Source organism: Stegostoma tigrinum, chromosome 1, assembly GCF_030684315.1.
Source record: "Stegostoma tigrinum isolate sSteTig4 chromosome 1, sSteTig4.hap1, whole genome shotgun sequence".
Lineage (NCBI taxonomy): Eukaryota > Metazoa > Chordata > Chondrichthyes > Orectolobiformes > Stegostomatidae > Stegostoma > Stegostoma tigrinum.
Window position 1 is genome coordinate 3,847,477 of NC_081354.1, and position 19,512 is coordinate 3,866,988.

The 19,512-nt window shown below is 46.7% G+C and overlaps 1 long non-coding RNA gene across 1 annotated transcript in view; it reads left to right on the plus strand.

The window, feature by feature from the left end:
- Nucleotides 1-16,233, plus strand: part of LOC132210532 (uncharacterized) — a 36,406-nt gene extending 20,173 nt beyond the window's left edge. The window contains exon 3 of the long non-coding RNA XR_009446651.1: nucleotides 16,118-16,233. This is a non-coding gene — a long non-coding RNA (uncharacterized LOC132210532). The remainder of the gene's footprint in view (nucleotides 1-16,117) is intronic.
- The last annotated feature ends 3,279 nt before the right edge of the window (nucleotides 16,234-19,512 follow it).

The window sequence follows — 19,512 nt, forward strand, 5'->3', positions numbered from 1 at the left end:
TAGAGGGTTGTAGGCCACGTGTTGGGAAATGGGACTAGGTCAGATTGGGATGCCTGGTTGGCATGAACCGAAGGTTCTGTTTCCACGCTGTATGATTGAATAAATATTACAGTACAGAGAGTAGCCATTCAGCACACCTTACTGACCAACAACCCCAGGAATTAAATCAGAAACGCACATGGAAAGGTGATGAACCTCTCTCTTGAGGGAAGATGAGGCATCTGCCTTTTCATGACAGTAATTCCTTTTCTACATGAGGACTGTAAGTGAGGATGAAGATTCCATCACAGCCGTAATCAGCATTCTTTTATTAAACTCGGTTTGCCCATGTCTCTTCCGGTTATATTTTCAGCTATCTTACTTTGTAATTAAAGATAGCCTCAATCAGATTTGTGATTCCTCCTCTGTTTTGCCATTGTAAATTTGAATTACCACCAAAAGTAATAAACTTGCCCATCTTTGTTGGATATTGAATATGCTGAATGACCCAGCCTCGACTGTCCTCTGCATTAAAGGTTCAGTCCCCTCTGGGAAAAGAAATTCCTCCTCATCTCTGTCTTAAATGTGCAGCCCCTAATTCTGAGATGATATCCTCTGCTTCGAGACTCTCCCACAAAGGAAAACAACCCCTCAGCACCTATCCTGCCAAGCTCTCCCAATATACCTTGTATGGAGGCCGGTTAGCTGGAGACCCAGTGAGTGACTCTAACAGCACCAGCTGAGGTTACCATGAAGGATTCTCCTTCTCAACCTCTCCCCTTGCCTGAGATATGGGGACCCCAAGGTTAAACCAGCACCAATCAGCACTCTCTCTCTCTAATGAGAGGACAGCCCCGCAGTGACATTACCTTTACAAATCTTAGGTTTCAATAAGGTGACCTCACATTCTTCTAAACACCAATGAGCACAGTCCAACCTACTCACCTTCTCCTCATGAGAAAGTGCCTCTGTACCTGTGACTAACCTAGCATTCTCTAGACTGCCTCCAGTGCCAGTCTATCTTTCCCTAGATTAGGGGATCAGAACTGTTCACAGTACTCTAGCTGGGGTCTGACTAGTGCCTTGTATAGATTTAACAAGACCTCCCTATTTTCACACACTAATCCTTTGAAATAAAAGCTCACAGTGCATTTGCCTTCCCTATCACTCACTGAACATGCAAGCCAGTTTCTTTTTATGAGATTCAAGCATGAGAACTCTCAAATTGCTCTTTTCTACAGCTTTCTGCAGTCTTTCTCCATTTACTTATCATTCAGCTCCTCAATGCTTCCTGCTAAAGTGCATCACCTCAAACTTACCCAAACATCTCCCCAAGGTTTTGTTTACTGCTTACCTGGCTATGGTCCTCTGCAGAGTCTTTGCATCGTCCTCACCATTTGCCTTCCCACTGATCTATGTCATCCAAATCATTAATATATTTGGAAGTAGATCGCTTGTAAATGGTTTAAATATTGCCAATCGCTATTGATTATTTTGTCAGTGAGTTTAAATGTCACAAATATGCATGGCCCTGATGCAGCAAAACATTCCAGGTTACTGCTTTAGCAAGCTGTCAATCAAAGTTTGACACAGAGTCATCTGATTAGATCAGAATAAGTAACAGAGCTGGATCAAAGATGTGGGTTTAAGACAGAGGAGAGGGGTAGAGATGCAGAGACAGCTAGGGACAGAATTCCAAGGCTTAGAGCCCAGGCAGCTGATGTTAAATCACCACGTTTATAACTGAAGTCCCTCATGGCTGGTACTAGGCTAGAAAATCTACTCTCCAAGATAACAAGGGTGTAGAGCTAGCTGAACACAGCAGGCCAAGCAGCATCTCAGGAGCAGGAAGGCTGATGTTTCAGGCCTAGACCCTTCTTCAGAAATGCCGCTAGGCCTGCTGTGTTCATCGAGCTCTACACCTTCTTATCTCGGATTCTCCAGCAGCTGCAGTTCTAATGAACTCTCCAACTTGCTTTAACCTCCTTCCTAATGGATAGTGCCCAGAATTGGAAACTATTTCCTAGTGGGTGCAAAATTGACGATTTTATAAAGGTTTGAAATGACATTTGCTCTGTATTGGCCAGCATTGTGAAGTTGATTTTCATTCTGCTGACAGATTCTGCAAATTATACTGGTAATCTAATGTTCATCTGGGTATAATGACGAAACTCTGTTGATTCTAGGCTTCAAAAAGAATGGTTCAATTTGATGTATGTGTAACTCATTTTGTGATTATATTGAGCAATTCAGTGTAAACAAATTCACACCTTTGAGTACTCTGCTCACACTGAGAGAAAGACTTCCCCCAAACAAATCCAATGGAAATTCAAATTCCGCTGTGATCCTGTAGGAACATTGCGTCAGGATTGCAACTTTCAGCCCAGTAGCCTGCTATCCCTTTCAATTAGTTCTGCCAATCCTTTACCTCAAAATCACTTTCTCACCCCATTCCAATGTCCTTTAAAGTCATTAGTCCCCAGAAACCTGGCAATTTCAGTCTTGAAGTTGCTGGATGTCTGAGTTTCCATCACTCTCGAGGCTAAAGAATTCCAAGAGTTCACCACCCTCCAAATGAAGAAATTCCTCCTCATTTCCATCTTAAACATCCTATCCCTTATCCTGGAGATTATTTTCCTGGTTCAGTTGCCAAGAAAACGTCCCTTCCACATCCAGCCTCTCACGCCCTGTAAGAATTTTGTAAGTTTTGAATAGATCACCTCTTATTCTTCAAAACTCCAGCAAGCATAGAGTGTCTCCTCAACCTGTCCTCATAGCACAGGCCTGCCGGTGCAGGGGTTAACCCGGTGAAGGCCTGCTGCACTCTCTCTGTGACAGGTTGGATAGACATCAGCTAAGCCTTGCGTTTACATAGGCCTTTCCACAATCTCAGGACAGCTCAAAGTGTTTTACAACTAACGAGGTATATTTTGAAGTGCAGAGATTGGTGTAATGAAGGAAACAGGAAACTGGGCAGGCAGTCTGTGCTGAACAAGATCTTACAACAGCAATGTGAAAGTCACCATAAAATTCAGATCAGAGCTAGTAGGAACTGCAGATGCTGGAGAATCCGAGATAACAAGGTGTAGAGCTGGATGTGCGCAGCAGGCCAAGCAGCATCAGAGGAGATTTCAGCCCTGGAACTATGTAATGTAGTTTCCAGGCTTACAAAATGCCTTGGATCACTATTAATGTAGAAAAATGACCCAAAGCATTTTGAAGGAAAGTAAAACAGATAAAATTTGACACAGAGCTACGTTAAGTATATTAATACAGGTGAACCAAAGTTTGGTCAAGGAGGTAGCATTACGAAACACTTTAAAAGAAGAGACAGGTGTTTAGCACACTTGCCTTCATTGCTCAGATTCCTCAGTGTAAGAGTTGGGATGGTGTGTTTTTGAGTTTGTACATTGGTAGGGGCTCTTCTGGAGTACAGTTTCCAGTTCTGGTCACCCTGTTATGGGAAGGATATTATTAAACAGGAGAGGTTCAGAAAAGATTTACCAGATGTCTATGGGAGTGGAGGGTTTGAGTTATATGAAGAGGCTCAGTACTCTGGGACTTCCTTCATTGGAGGTTGAGGGGCGACCTTATAGAGGTTTATAAATACATAAGGGACATGGATAGGGTGAATGATAATAAAATGTGAGGCTGGATGAACACAGCAGGCCAAGCAGCATCTCAGGAGCACAAAAGCTGACGTTTCGGGCCTAGACCCTTCATCAGAGAGGGGGATGGGGGGAGGGAACTGGAATAAATAGGGAGAGAGGGGGAGGCGGACCGAAGATGGAGAGTAAAGAAGATAGGTGGAGAGAGTGTAGGTGGGGAGGTAGGGAGGGGATAGGTCAGTCCAGGGAAGACGGACAGGTCAAGGAGGTGGGATGAGGTTAGTAGGTAGCGGGGGGTGCGGCTTGGGGTGGGAGGAAGGGATGGGTGAGAGGAAGAACTGGTTAGGGAGGCAGAGACAGGTTGGACTGGTTTTGGGATGCAGTGGGTGGGGGGGAAGAGCTGGGCTGGTTGTGTGGTGCAGTGGGGGGAGGGGATGAACTGGGCTGGTTTAGGGATGCAGTTGGGGAAGGGGAGATTTTGAAACTGGTGAAGTCCACATTGATACCATATGGCTGCAGGGTTCCCAGGCGGAATATGAGTTGCTGTTCCTGCAACCTTCGGGTGGCATCATTGTGGCACTGCAGGAGGCCCATGATGGACATGTCCTCTAGAGAATGGGAGGGGGAGTGGAAATGGTTTGCGACTGGGAGGTGCAGTTGTTTGTTGCGAACTGAGCGGAGGTGTTCTGCAAAGCGGTCCCCAAGCCTCCGCTTGGTTTCCCCAATGTAGAGGAAGCCGCACCGGGTACAGTGAATGCAGTATACCACATTGGCAGATGTGCAGGTGAACCTCTGCTTGATGTGGAATGTCATCTTGGGGCCTGGGATGGGGGTGAGGGAGGAGGTGTGGGGACAAGTGTAGCATTTCCTGCGGTTGCAGGGGAAGGTGCCGGGTGTGGTGGGGTTGGAGGGCAGTGTGGAGCGAACAAGGGAGTCACGGAGAGAGTGGTCTCTCCGGAAAGCAGACAGGGGAGGGGATGGTAAAATGTCTTGGGTGGTGGGGTCGGATTGTAAATGGCGGAAGTGTCGGAGGATAATGCGTTGTATCCGGAGGTTGGTAGGGTGGTGTGTGAGAACGAGGGGGATCCTCTTGGGGCGGTTGTGGCGGGGGCGGGGTGTGAGGGATGTGTCGCGGGAAATGCGGGAGACGCGGTCAAGGGCGTTCTCGATCACCGTGGGGGGAAAGTTGCGGTCCTTAAAGAACTTGGACATCTGGGATGTGCGGGAGTGGAATGTCTTATCGTGGGAGCAGATGCGGCGGAGGCGGAGGAATTGGGAATAGGGGATGGAATTTTTGCAGGAGGGTGGGTGGGAGGAGGTGTATTCTAGGTAGCTGTGGGAGTCGGTGGGCTTGAAATGGACATCAGTTACAAGCTGGTTGCCTGAGATGGAGACTGAGAGGTCCAGGAAGGTGAGGGATGTGCTGGAGATGGCCCAGGTGAACTGAAGGTTGGGGTGGAAGGTGTTGGTGAAGTGGATGAACTGTTCGAGCTCCTCTGGGGAGCAAGAGGCGGCGCCGATACTGTCATCAATGTACCGGAGGAAGAGGTGGGGTTTGGGGCCTGTGTAGGTGCGGAAGAGGGACTGTTCCACGTAACCTACAAAGAGGCAGGCATAGCTGGGGCCCATGTGGGTGCCCATGGCCACCCCCTTAGTCTGTAGGAAGTGGGAATGATAGCTGTCTTTTTCCCAGGGGGGTGATTTCAAGAATTTGGGATAACAGTCAGGAGACAAAAGGAATTGTTCATTCTGTACCCAAAGCACAGATTTAAGTTTCAGCTTTGACTGGACACTTACTGTTGGTGGACAGGTCAGGGAAATGTGATAACACAGTGTGGAGCTGGAGGAACACAGCAGGCCAGGCAGCATCAGAGGGAACACAGTGTGGAGCTGGAGGAACACAGCAGGCCAGGCAGCATCAGAGGGAACACAGTGTGGAGCTGGAGGAACACAGCAGGCCAGGCAGCATCAGAGGGAACACAGTGTGGAGCTGGAGGAACACAGCAGGCCAGGCAGCATCAGAGGGAACACAGTGTGGAGCTGGAGGAACACAGCAGGCCAGGCAGCATCAGAGGAGCAGGAAAGCTGTTTCGAGTCTGGACGCTTCTTCAGAACCTGGCTGTGCTTTCTTCTGTGTTACAGCACCGCCTACTGGATTATTCAGGCACTGCCATAATGTCCTTGTGATATTTCTCAGTTAACAGCTAGAGTCACGAAGCTGTACAGCACAGAAACAGACTCTTTGGTCCAACTCATCTATGCCAGCCAGACTTCCTAAATAAATCTAGTCCCATTTGCCAGCATTTGGCCCATATCCCTGTAAACCCTTCCTATTCATGTACCCATCCAGATGCCTTTTAAATGTTGTAATTGTATCAGCCTCCACCACTTCCTCTGGCAGCTCATTCCATACACGCACCACCCTCTGTGTGAAAAAGTTGCCTCTTGGGCCCCTTTTAAATCTTTTCCCTCTCTCCTTAAACCTGTGCCCCTCTAGTTTTTGGACTCCCCCACCCTGGGGAAAAGACCTTGTCTATTCACCCTATCCATGCCCCTCTCGATTTTATAAACCTCTATAAGGTCACCCCTCAGCCCCTGGCGCTCCAGGGAAAATAGCCCCAACCCATTCAGCATCTCCCAGTAGCTCAAACCCTCCAACTCTGGCAACATCCTTGTAAATCTTTTCTGAACACATTCAAGTATCACAACATCCTTCCGATAGCAGGGAGACCAGTGTTTCACTCAGTATTCCAATAATGGCATCACCAGCATCCTGTACAGCTGCAACATGATCTCCCAGCTCCAATACTCAATGAACTGACCAATAAAGGCAAGCATAGCAAATGCCTTGTTCACTATCCTATCGACCTGTGACTTCACTTTCAAGGAACTATGAATCTACAATCCGAGGTCTCTTTGTTCTGCAACACGCCCCAGGACCTTACCATTAAGTGTATAAGTCCTGCCCTAATTGCCTTCCCAAAATGCAGCACTTCATATTTATCTAAATTCAACTCCATCTGACACTTTTCGGCCCACTGGCCCATCTGATCAAGATCCCAGTGTACTCTGAGGTAACCTTCTTCACTGCCCACTACACCTCCAATTTTGGGTGTCATCTGGAAACTTACTAACCATACCTCCTGTTCACATCTAAATCATTTACATAAATGGCAAATGACAGTGGATCCAGCACTGACCGCTGGTCACAGGTCTCAAGTCACCCTCCACCACCACCCTCTGTCTCCTACCCTCAAGCCAGTTCTGTATCCAAATGGCTAGTTCTTCCTGTATTCCATGTGATCTAACCTTGCTAACCAGTCTACCATGAGGAACCTTGTCAAATGCCTTACTGAAATCCATATAGATCACATCCACCGAACTTTCCTAGTCAATCCTCTTCGTCACAAAAAGAAAAGTTGCTGGAAAAACTCAAGAGATCTGGCAGCATCTGTGAAGAAAAATCAGAGTTAAAGTTTCGGGTCGGTGACCCTTCCTCAGAACTGATGGACGCTTGGAAAATATTAGTTTAAATGCAGAAGATAGGATTGGAGGAGGGGGTGCCGAGTAAACAACAGTTGGAGATAGAGCCCAAAGAGAGAGAAGAGCAGTTGAACAGATAAAGGAGTTGATAACGATCAGGCCAGGAGGGTGAATAGTTGTTAATGGGGACTGTTAGTGGGTAACTATGAATAATATGGAGTGTCAAGCTATGTAATAACAAGGCCTGGTATGTGGGGTTGGGGGCTGAGACATGGGACAGTTTAGGCCCTAAAGACCCTTCTGAGGAAGGGTCACTGGACCCGAAATATTAACTTTGATTTTTCTTCATAGATGCTGCCAGGCCTGCTGAGCTTTTCCAGCAACTTCTGTTTTTGTTCTTGATCTACTTTCTTTTGGTTTTTAATCCTCTTCATTACTTCTCCAAAACACTCAATCAAGTTAGTGAGTCACAATTTCCCACACACAAAGCCATGTCGACGATCCCTAATCAGTCCTTGCCTTTCCAAATACATCCAAATCCTGTCCCTCAGGATTCCCTCCAATTACCTGCCCACCACCGATGTCAGGCCCACCAGTCTATAGTTCCCTGGCTTTTCTTTACCACCTTTCTTAAACAGTGGCACCACACTAGCCAACCTCCAGTCTTCTTTTGGCTTTTGATGATCCAAATATCTCAGCAAGGGGCCTAACAATTACTTCCCTCACTTCCCAGAGTTCTGAGGTACCTGATCAATCACTTAATATGTATAAGAAACATTTAGCATTGGTATAGCACCTCTCATGATCCCAGGAGGTTCGAGAGTGTTTGGTAGTTAGTGAAGTTCTCGTTCACTTGTGGTCATTGTTGTAAAGGAGGAAAGTGGCAGACAATGTATGCACAGCAAGAGCCCACAACAGCAATATCTGCCCAATCTGCATTTATGATTTTGGTTGAAGGATAAATATTGACAGAGAAGAATAAAATCATAGAATTTTACAATGTGGGCTTGATAGGGAGAAACCATTTCAAGTCACAAACAGCCCAGTAATTAGAGGACACTGCTCGAGGCAGTTAACAAAACATCAAGGAGGGATGTTGGACCAATTGATTCATAGAATCACAGAATTACAACGGGCCGGGAAGAGGCCATTTGGCACATCGGGTCTGTGCCAGTTCTCCAAATGAACATCTTGCCCAGTGCCATCCTTTCTCTAGTACTGCACACTCTTCCTTTTCAAATAAACATCTATTGCCGTCTTTTATTCATTCATCGCATGAGGATATCACTGGCCAGGCAGCATTTATTGCCCATCCCTAATTGCCCAGAGGGCAACTAAGAGTCAACCACATTGCTATGGATCTGGAGTCACATGGCTCAACCAGGTAAGGATGGCAGTTTCCTTCCCGAAAGGGATATTAGTGAACCAGATGGGTTCTTTTCCCCCCCAACAATTGACCATGGATTCATGGTCATCGTTAGACTCTTAATTCCAGATATTTTTTACTGAATGCAAATTCCACCCTCTGCCATGGCCGGATTCAAACCCCAGTCCCCAGAACACTACCTGGGTCTCTGGATTAACAGCCCATCAATAATACCATGAGACCATCATCTTCTTGAATGTTTGATTGAACCTGTCTCCACTGCAGTCTCAGGCAGGCAAAATGTTTTCCTGATCCTTGTTTTGCAGAAACTTTAAATCTGTACCTCTTGTTCTTGATGCTTTCCTGAGTGCAGATTGTTGCTCCTTATTTTCTGATAAGCTCTCTCAACGTCCAGACACAGAGATGATGGTTCAAATGGCTTCATTATGTATAGCATCATCTTGTTGTTGGCAACAGTCACTGTAGAAGGTTGGCTCCAGAAACTAATCTCCAATTCACCAGAAGGTCCTCCATCAAGGTTCAAGGTTCACTGGAACCCTGGTGAGCCTAATACACTGGTCAAAAAGCCACAGACAGCATCCCACTTTCTTCTGCTGCAAAAAGGGTCAGGGAGCAGAATACTACCACACAACATCCTGAAAACTGAGATCATCAATACTGGGATAACAAGGTGTAGAGCTGGATGAAAACAGCAGGCCCAGACGCTGCTTGGCCTGTTGTGTTCATCCAGCTCTACACCTTGTTATCTCAGATTCTCCAGCATTTGCAGTTCCTGCTATCTCTCATCAATACTGGCCCCGGTTTGATGAGGTGAATGAAAAATTTCTTGTGAAAATGAGATTGTATCAATTACACCATTAATTTGTCATATAAACATATGGTTGTATAGCACAGAAACAGGCCCTTCAGTCCATCCTCTATACTGACCAGATATCCTAAATAAATCCAGTCCCGTATGCTGGCATTTGGCCCATATCCCTCTAAAACCTTTCGAGATGTACCCATCCAGGTGCCTTTTAAATGTTGTATTTGTACCAGTTTCCACCACTTCCTCTGGCAGCTCACTCCATGCATGCACCACCCGCTGCGTAAAAGAATTGCCCCTTGAATCTCTTTCAAATCTTGCCCATCCCACCTTAAAGTTATACCATCTAGTTTGGGACTCCCTTATTCTGAGTAAAAGACCTTGGCTATTCATCCTATCCGTACCCCTCATGAGTTAATGAACACCTATAAGGTCACCCCTTGGCCTCCAACGTTCCAGGGAAAATAACCCCAGCCTATTCAGCCTCTCCCTGTAGTTCAAACCCTCCAACCCTGGCAATATCCTTGTAAATCTTTTCTGAATCCTTTCAAATGTCACAATATCTTTCCCATAGCAGGAAGACCAGAACTGAACACAGTATTCCAAACATGTCCTGACCAATGTCCTGTACAGCTGCAACAGTACTTCCCAACTCCTACACTCAATGCACTGACCAATAAAGACTAACATACCAGACACCTTCTTCACTATCCTTTCTATCGTGACTCCACTTTCAAGGAACTATGAACCTGCTTTCCAGGTTCTATTTGTTTGGCCACTCTCTCCAGGACCCTACTATTAAGTGTATAAGTCCTGCCCTGAATTGCCTTTCCAAAATGTAGCACCTCACATTTATCTAAATTAAACTCATTTGGCCCGTTGGCCCATCTCATCAAGGTCCCGTTGTACTCTGAGATAACCTTCTTCACTGCCCAATACACCTCTAATTCTGGTGTCAACTGCAAACGTACTAATCACACCTCCTATACTCACATTCAAATCAGTTATATAAATGATGAAAAGCAGTGACCCAGCACTGATCCTTGTAACATACTGCTGGTCCAGTCTGAAAAGCAACTCTCCACCACCACCCTCTGTCTTCTACCTTCAAGCCAATTTTGTATCCACATGGCTAGCTCCCCCTGGATTCCTTGTGATATAATCTTGCTAACCAGTCTATCATGCAGAACCTTGTCAAACATCTTACTGAAGTCCACATAGACAACATCCACCGCTCTGCCTACATCAATATTCTTTGCCACTCTTTCAAAAAACTCAGCCAAGTTAGTGAGACATGATTTCCCATGCACAAAGCCATGTTGACTATCTTTAATCAGTCCTTGCCTTTCCAAATACATGGAAATCCTATCCCTCAGGATTCCCTCCAACAACTCGCCCACACGGACATCATTAAGTGATCACAAGGTGTGGAGCTGGATGAACACAGCAGGCCAAGCAGCATCAGGGGAGCAGGAAAGCTGACGTTTCGGGCCTTGACCCTTCTTCAAAAAATTCTGAAGGGTCTAGGCCTGAAACGTCAGCCTTCCTGCTCCTCTGATGCTGCTTGGCCTGCTGTGTTCATCCAGCTCCACACCTTGTTATCTCAGATTCTCCAGCATCTGCAATTCCTGCTACCTCTCATTAAGAAATCAGTTGTGTTTACTTTTCCCCTTTCTGCCCCCAACACCACAGCCCCACGTCCCCCTCCCCAATACCCCCGCCCTGAAAGGTGCTCCAGTATTGGTGACTGCACAGTCAACTGATTAGGGTCTGGAATTCACTGTCTAAACCTTTCGGTCTCAAAGGCTTCGAATGGTGATCGACTTTACACCAAGCCTTCCGACTGACTCGGATGTACTTAGAAATGGCTGCAATAAAGTCACTAGAAGCTATTAAGACTGCCTCCAGCTTAAAAAATGTGATCTTCACACCCCTTGCCCCCAAACCCCACACACACACACACACCACACACACACACACACACACACACACACACACACACACACACACACACGCACACAGACATACACACACACAGACACACACACACACACACACATACACACTCAGAGACACACACACACACACACACACCACACACACACACACACAGACACACACACACAGACACACACACACACAGACACACACACACACAGACATACACACACACAGACACACACACACACACACACACACACACACCACACAAACACACACACACACACATACACACACAGAGGCACACACACGCCACACACACACGCACACACACACACACACAGACACACACACACACACACCACACACACACACATACACACACAGAGACACACACACACCACACGCACACACACACACACACACACACACACACAGACACACACGCACACACACACACACGCACACACACACACACACACACACACAGACACACACACACACACACACACACACACACACATACACACACACACACACACACACACACAATTCGGTGGCCACAGAAGACACTTTTGCTGTGATCTGCTTAGCAACATCCCTGCTATGATATCACGTTAACAGGGGACATGCTACCAGAAAGTAGCCGGGTGCGGGACTTTTTTACATCTTTATTTCAAACTATACTTTATTTATTAAAAAAAACTTTGTATCTGTACATTGACACAAAAGCGGGTCTGTTCTGCACTGTTGCATATCAAGTATACACGCAAACATTGGGGTTTGACTATACACAGAACCAAAGACCTCTCTTCACGTACAGTACTAATATTCACATATATTTGACACACTTGGGGGGTCCAATGACTGAACAGATTCCCATTTACCTTCATTAGGAATATTTCAGACATTGGTCTTTCCCCACTGCACGTTGGCAGCAGCTGCCCCAAGCTTTAATGCATCCCTCAGCACGTAACCCTGGGCCTCGGAATGTGCCAGTCTGTAACACTCGGTCAGGGTCAACTCCTTGCTCTGGAAAGCCAACAAGTTTTGGGCAGAGCAATGAGTGTCTCTCATCGAGTTAATGGTCCTCCAGGCACAGTCAATGTTTGTCCTCTCTGATGAAGCGTCTCGGCCCGAAACGTCAGCTTTTGTGCTCCTGAGATGCTGCTTGTCCTGCTGTGTTCATCCAGCTCCACACTTTGTTATCTTGGATTCTCCAGCATCTGCAGTTCCCATTATCTCTGATGTTTGTCCTGGTGTACATCCCAGGGAACAGCCTGTAGAGCACAGAGTCCCGTGTCACAGAGTTGCTCAGAAAGAAACTCAACAAAAACCACCGCATCTCACAAGTTTCAAAATCTCCCCTCCCCATACTGAACCCCAAAACCAGCCCAGCTGATCCCCGCCTCCGTAACCTGTTCTTCCTCTCACCCATCCCTTCCTCCCACCTCAAGCCGCACCCCCATCTACCTACTAACCTCATCCCACCTCCTTGACCTGTCAGTCTTCCCTGGACTGACCTATCCCCTCCCTACCTCCCCACCTATCTTCTTTTCTCTCCATCTTCGGTCCGCCTCCCCCTCTCTCCCTATTTATTCCAGAACCCTCACCCCATCCCCCTCTCTGAAGAAGGGTCTAGGCCCCAAACGTCAGCTTTTGTGCTCCTAAGACGCTGCTTGGCCTGCTGTGTTCATCCAGCTTCACACTTTGTTATCTTGGCATTTCCCTCCAGACTTCATGTGACCAACAGCCAGTGCACAGTCTAACACAGTGTACAATGTGAGGGAGTTTCAGCTGTGCTTTCCTGTAACTAAACCTCTGTTAGTGATTGTGCCTGCTGAGTAAACCTGCAAAATATCTTCAAATAAAAACACCTTACATTTTGCTCACCGGACCAGGGCTGAGGTTTGCTCATTTTGTGTTTAGAAAACACAACACCACAATATCCACCAGCCTTAAAAGGTGCTATCGAAATGGAGATAGCAATAGGGATGTCCTTAGCACATTGTTTTTATTTTATTTCATTTTATTCTTTTTGAAACTCAAAGTGGCACCAGGTTGTGGTGACAAAACAATTTCACTTAGAATTAAGGCGTCATATTGAGGTTGAAAAAGACATTGATGAGGCCCCTTCTGAAATACTGTCCCCAGTTCTGGTCACCCCGTAAGAGGCAGGATATTTTTAAGCTGGAGAGAGTTCAGAAGAGATTTACCAGGATGTTGCTGGGAGTGGAGCATTTGAGGTATTAAAATACCCTGGGACATTTTCCACAAGACCACAGTAGATTGAGTGTTGACCTTCGAGAGATTTATAAAACCATGAGGGGTATAGGCAAGGTGAATGACACGGGTCTTTTCCCTAGGGTGGGGGATTTCAAAACTAGGGGGCATATTTTTAAGGTGAGAAGAGAAAGATTTAACAAGGACATGACTGGCAACATTTTCAGATTGAGAGTAGTTCATGTGTGGAATGAAGTGCTAGGGAAAGTGGTTCAGTCACAACATTTAAAAGGCACTTCGGTGGATAAATGAATAGGCCGACGCGAAGGCATGACAGAGTCTGCAGATCACACATTGGATTCATCAGCCATGGAACCGGGGTGTGAGCAAATCACCTTCGATCCCCCGTGATTACCTAAAGAAGAGACAGAATTAGAAGCCGTTACTTTAATTTACTGTTGCAGCTGGGGCTCGGTGCTTTGAGTTAACACTGCTTTAAACAATCTGAAAATCACCACCAGATGGCACAAAGGAATGCCTGTGGATTTTATAAATCCTTTGGAAATGTTTCTGACTGCAGAGAGGTTATATATATTTCAATTTGTAACTGTGGGCAAGGCCTGCGCTTTTGACCCATTCCCAGTTGATCTGAGAGGACAGCGATGGGTTGTCCCCTTGAGCACTGTTCCTGGGGCAAGGTGGCAGTGTGGACGTCCAGGATAAAGGGCTAGGAATCAGAGAGTGGTCATTCTCGAGAGACATTCTTCAAATGAGGGGTGGTACGGAAGGGATGTTCTCGCTCCCACAAACAGCACAAGATGCTAATTCAGAATTTAAACCTGAAGTTTATATGACATGACAGGATATGAAGTCAGGGCTGATAGACAGATTTAACTGAGGTATAGATCAGCTCTGATCTCATTGTACAGCTGAGTTTGTTCTAGGGCTGAGTGGTTTCATCCTAGCCTTCTTGTACTTTAGGTCTCAGTGCTCTACCCCTCCCACAGTGGGGTGGGATTTCAGGATATTGCCCCAGTGATAGTGAATGGGCTAGGTATATGTCCATGCGATGATGCTGTGTAACATAGAAGTGTTGGTCAACGTTTGGAGAAAGTTTTGCATTTATCTAACGCTTTCCACAGCCGCAGATGCTCCACAGTGTTTTACAGTCAATGAAGCCCTTTTAGATAGCTTGGGCCTGTACCCATTGAAAAATAAGGTGTGATCGCATCGAAGCATGCAAGATCCTGAGGGAACTTTCATCATTCATACTGTCATTGAGTCATACATCACGGAAACAGACCCTTCGGCCCAACTCGTCCATGCTGACCAGCCTTCCCAACTAGACTGGTCCCATTTGACTGTGTTTTGCCTATATCCCTCTAAAACTTTCCTATCAATGTATGAGTCCAAATGTGTTTTAAATGTGGAACAAAAACAAAGTTGCTGGAAAAGCTCAGCAGGTCTGGCAGCATCTGTGAAGAAAAATATCAGAGTTAACGTTTTGGGTCCAGTGACCCTTCCTCCTAATTCATAAAAAGCTCCTGTTTTAATGTAAAGAATGAGCAATCAATGTATGCAGAGCAAGATCCCACAAACACCAACGTGATAGTGACCTGATAGTCTACTTCAATTGCTTATGCAGACTAAGAGCGACAGATTGGCCTCAGGACTGGGGAGAGCCCTCCTTGCCTCCTTCGAAACACTGCCATGGGATCTTATACATCCACATAAAGTCGCAGAAAGGCCTAGGGTTAATGTCTCATCTGAAAGCTCAGCACCTCCGCCAGTGCAGCACTCCCCCAGTACTGCACTGGGCATGTGAGCTTAGGAATTGTGCTCAGCTCTCTGAAGTGGGATACAAATTCTCAACTTTTGAGGCAAGATCACACCCCGTTAAGCCACTCTCTAATGCTAAGTTATCGCTTTAAACATACAGCTTTTGTTATCACAAGACCCATACAGACCAAGGGATTCTCAAACCCTTGGATAAAGACTGCTTATTAAATGGAATAGTGATCAAAGAGGCTTACCAACACAGCTGTTGTAAATTGTAATCCTGCATGGTGCTCATAGTGTGGAGATACTGCATTTAAGAAGTAAAGTCACCATGGAGTGCTCTCCCATTACAGAGAGACAACTGCAGTGACTTAACCCAAGGGTCACTATATTTCAGCTGAGGGGAAAGGAGAGCCCTCATGATAATTTTAACTGGTGCAGGAATGGAACTCATAGTGTCAGTGTTAGTTTGCATCACAAGTCAGCCATCCAGCCAACTGATCCAACTGAAAGCATGTCGAGTTGCTACCTTCAGGTATCAGATAGAAGTGAGAGGACCCAGTGTGGAGCTGAATGAACACAGCAGGCCAGGCAGCATCAGAGCAGCATTTCTGTTCCTGCTCCTCTGAAGCTGCCTGGCCTGTTGTGTTCCTCAAGCTCGTCACTGAGCTATCTCACTTCTATCTGATACCTGAAGGTAGCAACTCGACATGCTTTCAGTTGGATCAGTTGGCTGACTCCAGCATTGGCAGTTCATGCTATTCTCAGTTATGAGTGATCTGCTTTTTTTGTTGCAGTTGACTATCATAGCCAACTCCCTCCAACTCATTCTGCAATGTGTGTGTCTATCTATGTGTATGAGGCAATTGCGGAAACTTCTCCAAAATGTTAACGCTGTTTCTCTCTCCACAGATGCTGCCAGACCTGCTGAGCTTCCCCACCATTCCCTGTGTTTGTTCCAGATTCCCAGCATCTGCAGTGTTTTGCCTTAGTCCTAATGCACTGGGAGGAATGGGTTCAAATCTGACCGTGGCAAGCAGTGGAATTGAAATGTGACTAATAAATCTGAAATCAGTAATGGTAACCACTAAACTATCATTGATTGTTTTTAAAAATCCATCTAGCTCATTAAAGCCCTTTAGACAGGGAAATCTACTGTCTTTCACTGGTCTGGTCTCCATCTCATTCCTGCAATCAAGTAGAGGAAAAATAAACAGTTTTAAAAAATCAGTAATATTTGGAAATAGTCACACTGGACAGCCTGGCACCTCATCAGGGCTTTAGTTTGAATCCGTCAACAGACAGGCAACTGTCTGTGTGGAGTTTGCACATTCTCCCCGTGTCTGCGTGGGTTCCCGTCGGGTGCTCCGGTTTCCTCCCACAGTCCAAAGATGTGCAGGTTAGGGCAGATTGGCCGTGTTAAATTGTTCATACTTTCCAGGGATTTGCAGGCTGGGTGGATTAGCCATGGGAAATGCAGGGTTACAGGGGTAGGGTATGGGGTGGGTCTGGGTGGGACGCTCTTTAGAGGGTTGGTGTGGATCGATGGGTTGAATGGCCTTCTTCCACACTGTAAGGATTCTATGGCCAAACTGCAGCAGCGAGGTGTACGAAACAAATTTGGGCCAGTGTGGTATTTGCAGCATTACTGCTTTTTGTTTCCTCATGGAGATGTATTGAACTTTCGAATGCCGTCTAAAACAGCCAGCCATACAGTTCGAAGGCAAACAGGGATGGCCAACAAATGCTGGGCTTGCTAGTGATGCTTCGAAAGATATTTGAAATGATGCATGACTCTGCAGGCTACCTGGAAATGAAATGCTAGGTGAGTTTGAGAATCTCACGCTCTGAGGAAGGGTCACCAGACCCGAAATATCAGCTTTCCTGCGCCTAAGATGCTGCTTGGCCTGCTGTGTTCATCCAGCTCTACACCTTGTCATCCCAAAATGTTAACTCTGTTTTCTCCTTCGCAGATGCGGCTAGACCTGCTGAGCTTTTCCAGCAACTTTGTTTTTGTTGTTTGCTAATCTCTCCTTATGCAGGGCCAGTTAACTTACAATGGCTTCACTCTGACAAGCCCAGAGAGAAGGGAGGAATGTTGATGCCCTTGGAGGATGGCAAGGGGATTAACTGTCTGTTTGATAGACCACATTGAGGAGGGGACGGTCAGAGGGGAGACGGTGGTCTAGCGTTATTATTGCTGGACTGTTAATCCTGAGACCCGGATAACATTCTGGGGACCCAGATTCAAATCCTGCCACAGCAGATGGTGGAATTTGAATTCAATAAAAATATCTGGAATTGAGAATCTATTGATGACCATGAATCCATTGTCGATTGTTGGAAAAACCCATCTGGTTCACTAATGTCCTTTAGGGAAGGAAACTGCCATCCTTACCTGGTCTGGCCTACATGTGACTCCAGACCCACAGCAATGTGGTTGACTCTTAACTGTACTCTGGGCAATTAGGGATGGGTAATAAATGCTGCCTGGCCAGCGATGCCCTCATCCTTGTGAATGAATAACGAAAAAAGTTGGAACTTCTGTAGAAATCTGGTGTAGAGGAGAAGCACCACTGTGGGTTATCAGTGAGTTATTTCAGAGACTACTGGTTATTATATACACAAAGAGAGCCATGAGCTTCAGAATGCCTTTTTTATAATGATCACAGGAGGCATCCAAGTGTCAATAAAACATATTTTTGACAAACGATTTATGCAATAATGGAAGAAAACTCTGAACCATTAACAAGGCTAGCATATTGCTCTCGGTTTTAGATATATTTTAGATTCACCCACAGACCTGGAGATTACTGTCTGGTCTAGCATTTATTGCTTGCCCCTCACTATCCTTGAGAAGGTGGGGGTGAGCTGCCTTCTTGAACCGCTGCAGTCTGTGTGCTGTGGGGTGACCCACAATGCTTTTCGGGGAGTGGGTATTCCAGGATTTTGACCCAGCGACAGTGAAGGAATGGCGATATGTTTCCAAGTCGGGATGGCGAGTGGCTCAGAGGGGAACTTGCAGTGAACGGTGTTCCCATGTGTCTGCTGTCCATGTCCTTCAAAATGGAAACGGTTATGGATTTGGAAAGATGTTATGACGATCTTTGGTGAATTTCTGCAGTGCATCTTGTAGACAGTACACACTGCAGCTACTGAGTGTCGGTGGTGGAGGGAGTGGGATGCTTGTGGGTGTGGTGCCAATCCAGCGGCTGCTTTGTCCTGGATAGTATCGAGCTTCTTGAGTGTTGTTGGAGCTGTCCCCATCCAGGCAAGTGGGGAGCATTCCATCACACTCCTGACTTGTGCCTTGTAGATGGTGGACAGGTTCTGGAGTGTCAGGAGGTGAGTTACCCATGGCAGGAATGCCAGACTCTGACCAGCTCTTGTAGCCACTGTGTTTATATGATGATAACAAAGTGAGGAGCTGGATGAACACAGCAGGCCAAGCAGCATCTCAGGAGCACAAAAGCTGATGTTTCGGGCCTAGACCCTACATCAGAGAGGGGGATGGGGAGAGGGTTCTGGAATAAATAGGGAGAGAGGGGGAGGCGGACCGAAGATTGAGAGAAAAGAAGATAGGTGGAGAGGAGAGTATAGGTGGGGAGGTAGGGAGGGGATATGTCAGTCCAGGGAAGACGGACAGGTCAAGGAGGTGGGATGAGGTGGTAGGTAGGAAATGGAGGTGCGGCTTGAGGTGGGAGGAAGGGATGGGTGAGAGGAAGAACAGGTTAGGGAGGCAGGGAAGAGCTGGGCTGGTTTTGGGATGCAGTGGGGGAAGGGGAGATTTTGAAGCTGGTGAAGTCCACATTGATACCATTGGGCTGCAGGGTTCCCAAGCAGAATATGAGTTGCTGTTCCTGCAACCTTCAGGTGGCATCATTGTGGCACTGCAGGAGGCCCATGATGGACATGTCATCTAAAGAATGGGAGGGGGAGTTAAAATGGTTCGCGACTGGGAGGGCAAGTTGTTTATTGCAAACCGAGCGGAGGTGTTCTGCAAAGCGGTCCCCAAGCCTCCGCTTGGTTTCCCCAATGTAGAGGAAGTCTCACTGGGTACAGCAGATGCAGTATACCACATTGGCAGATGTGCAGGTGAACATCTGCTTAATATGGAATGTCATCTTGGGGCCTGGGATGGGGGTGAGGGAAGAGGTGTGGGGGCAAGTGTAGCACTTCCTGCGGTTGCAGGGGAAGGTGCCGGGTGTGGTGGGGTTGGAGGGGAGTGTGGAGCGGACAAGGGAGTCATGGAGAGAGTGGTCTCTCCGGAAAGCAGACAAGGGTGGGGATGGGAAAATGTCTTGGGT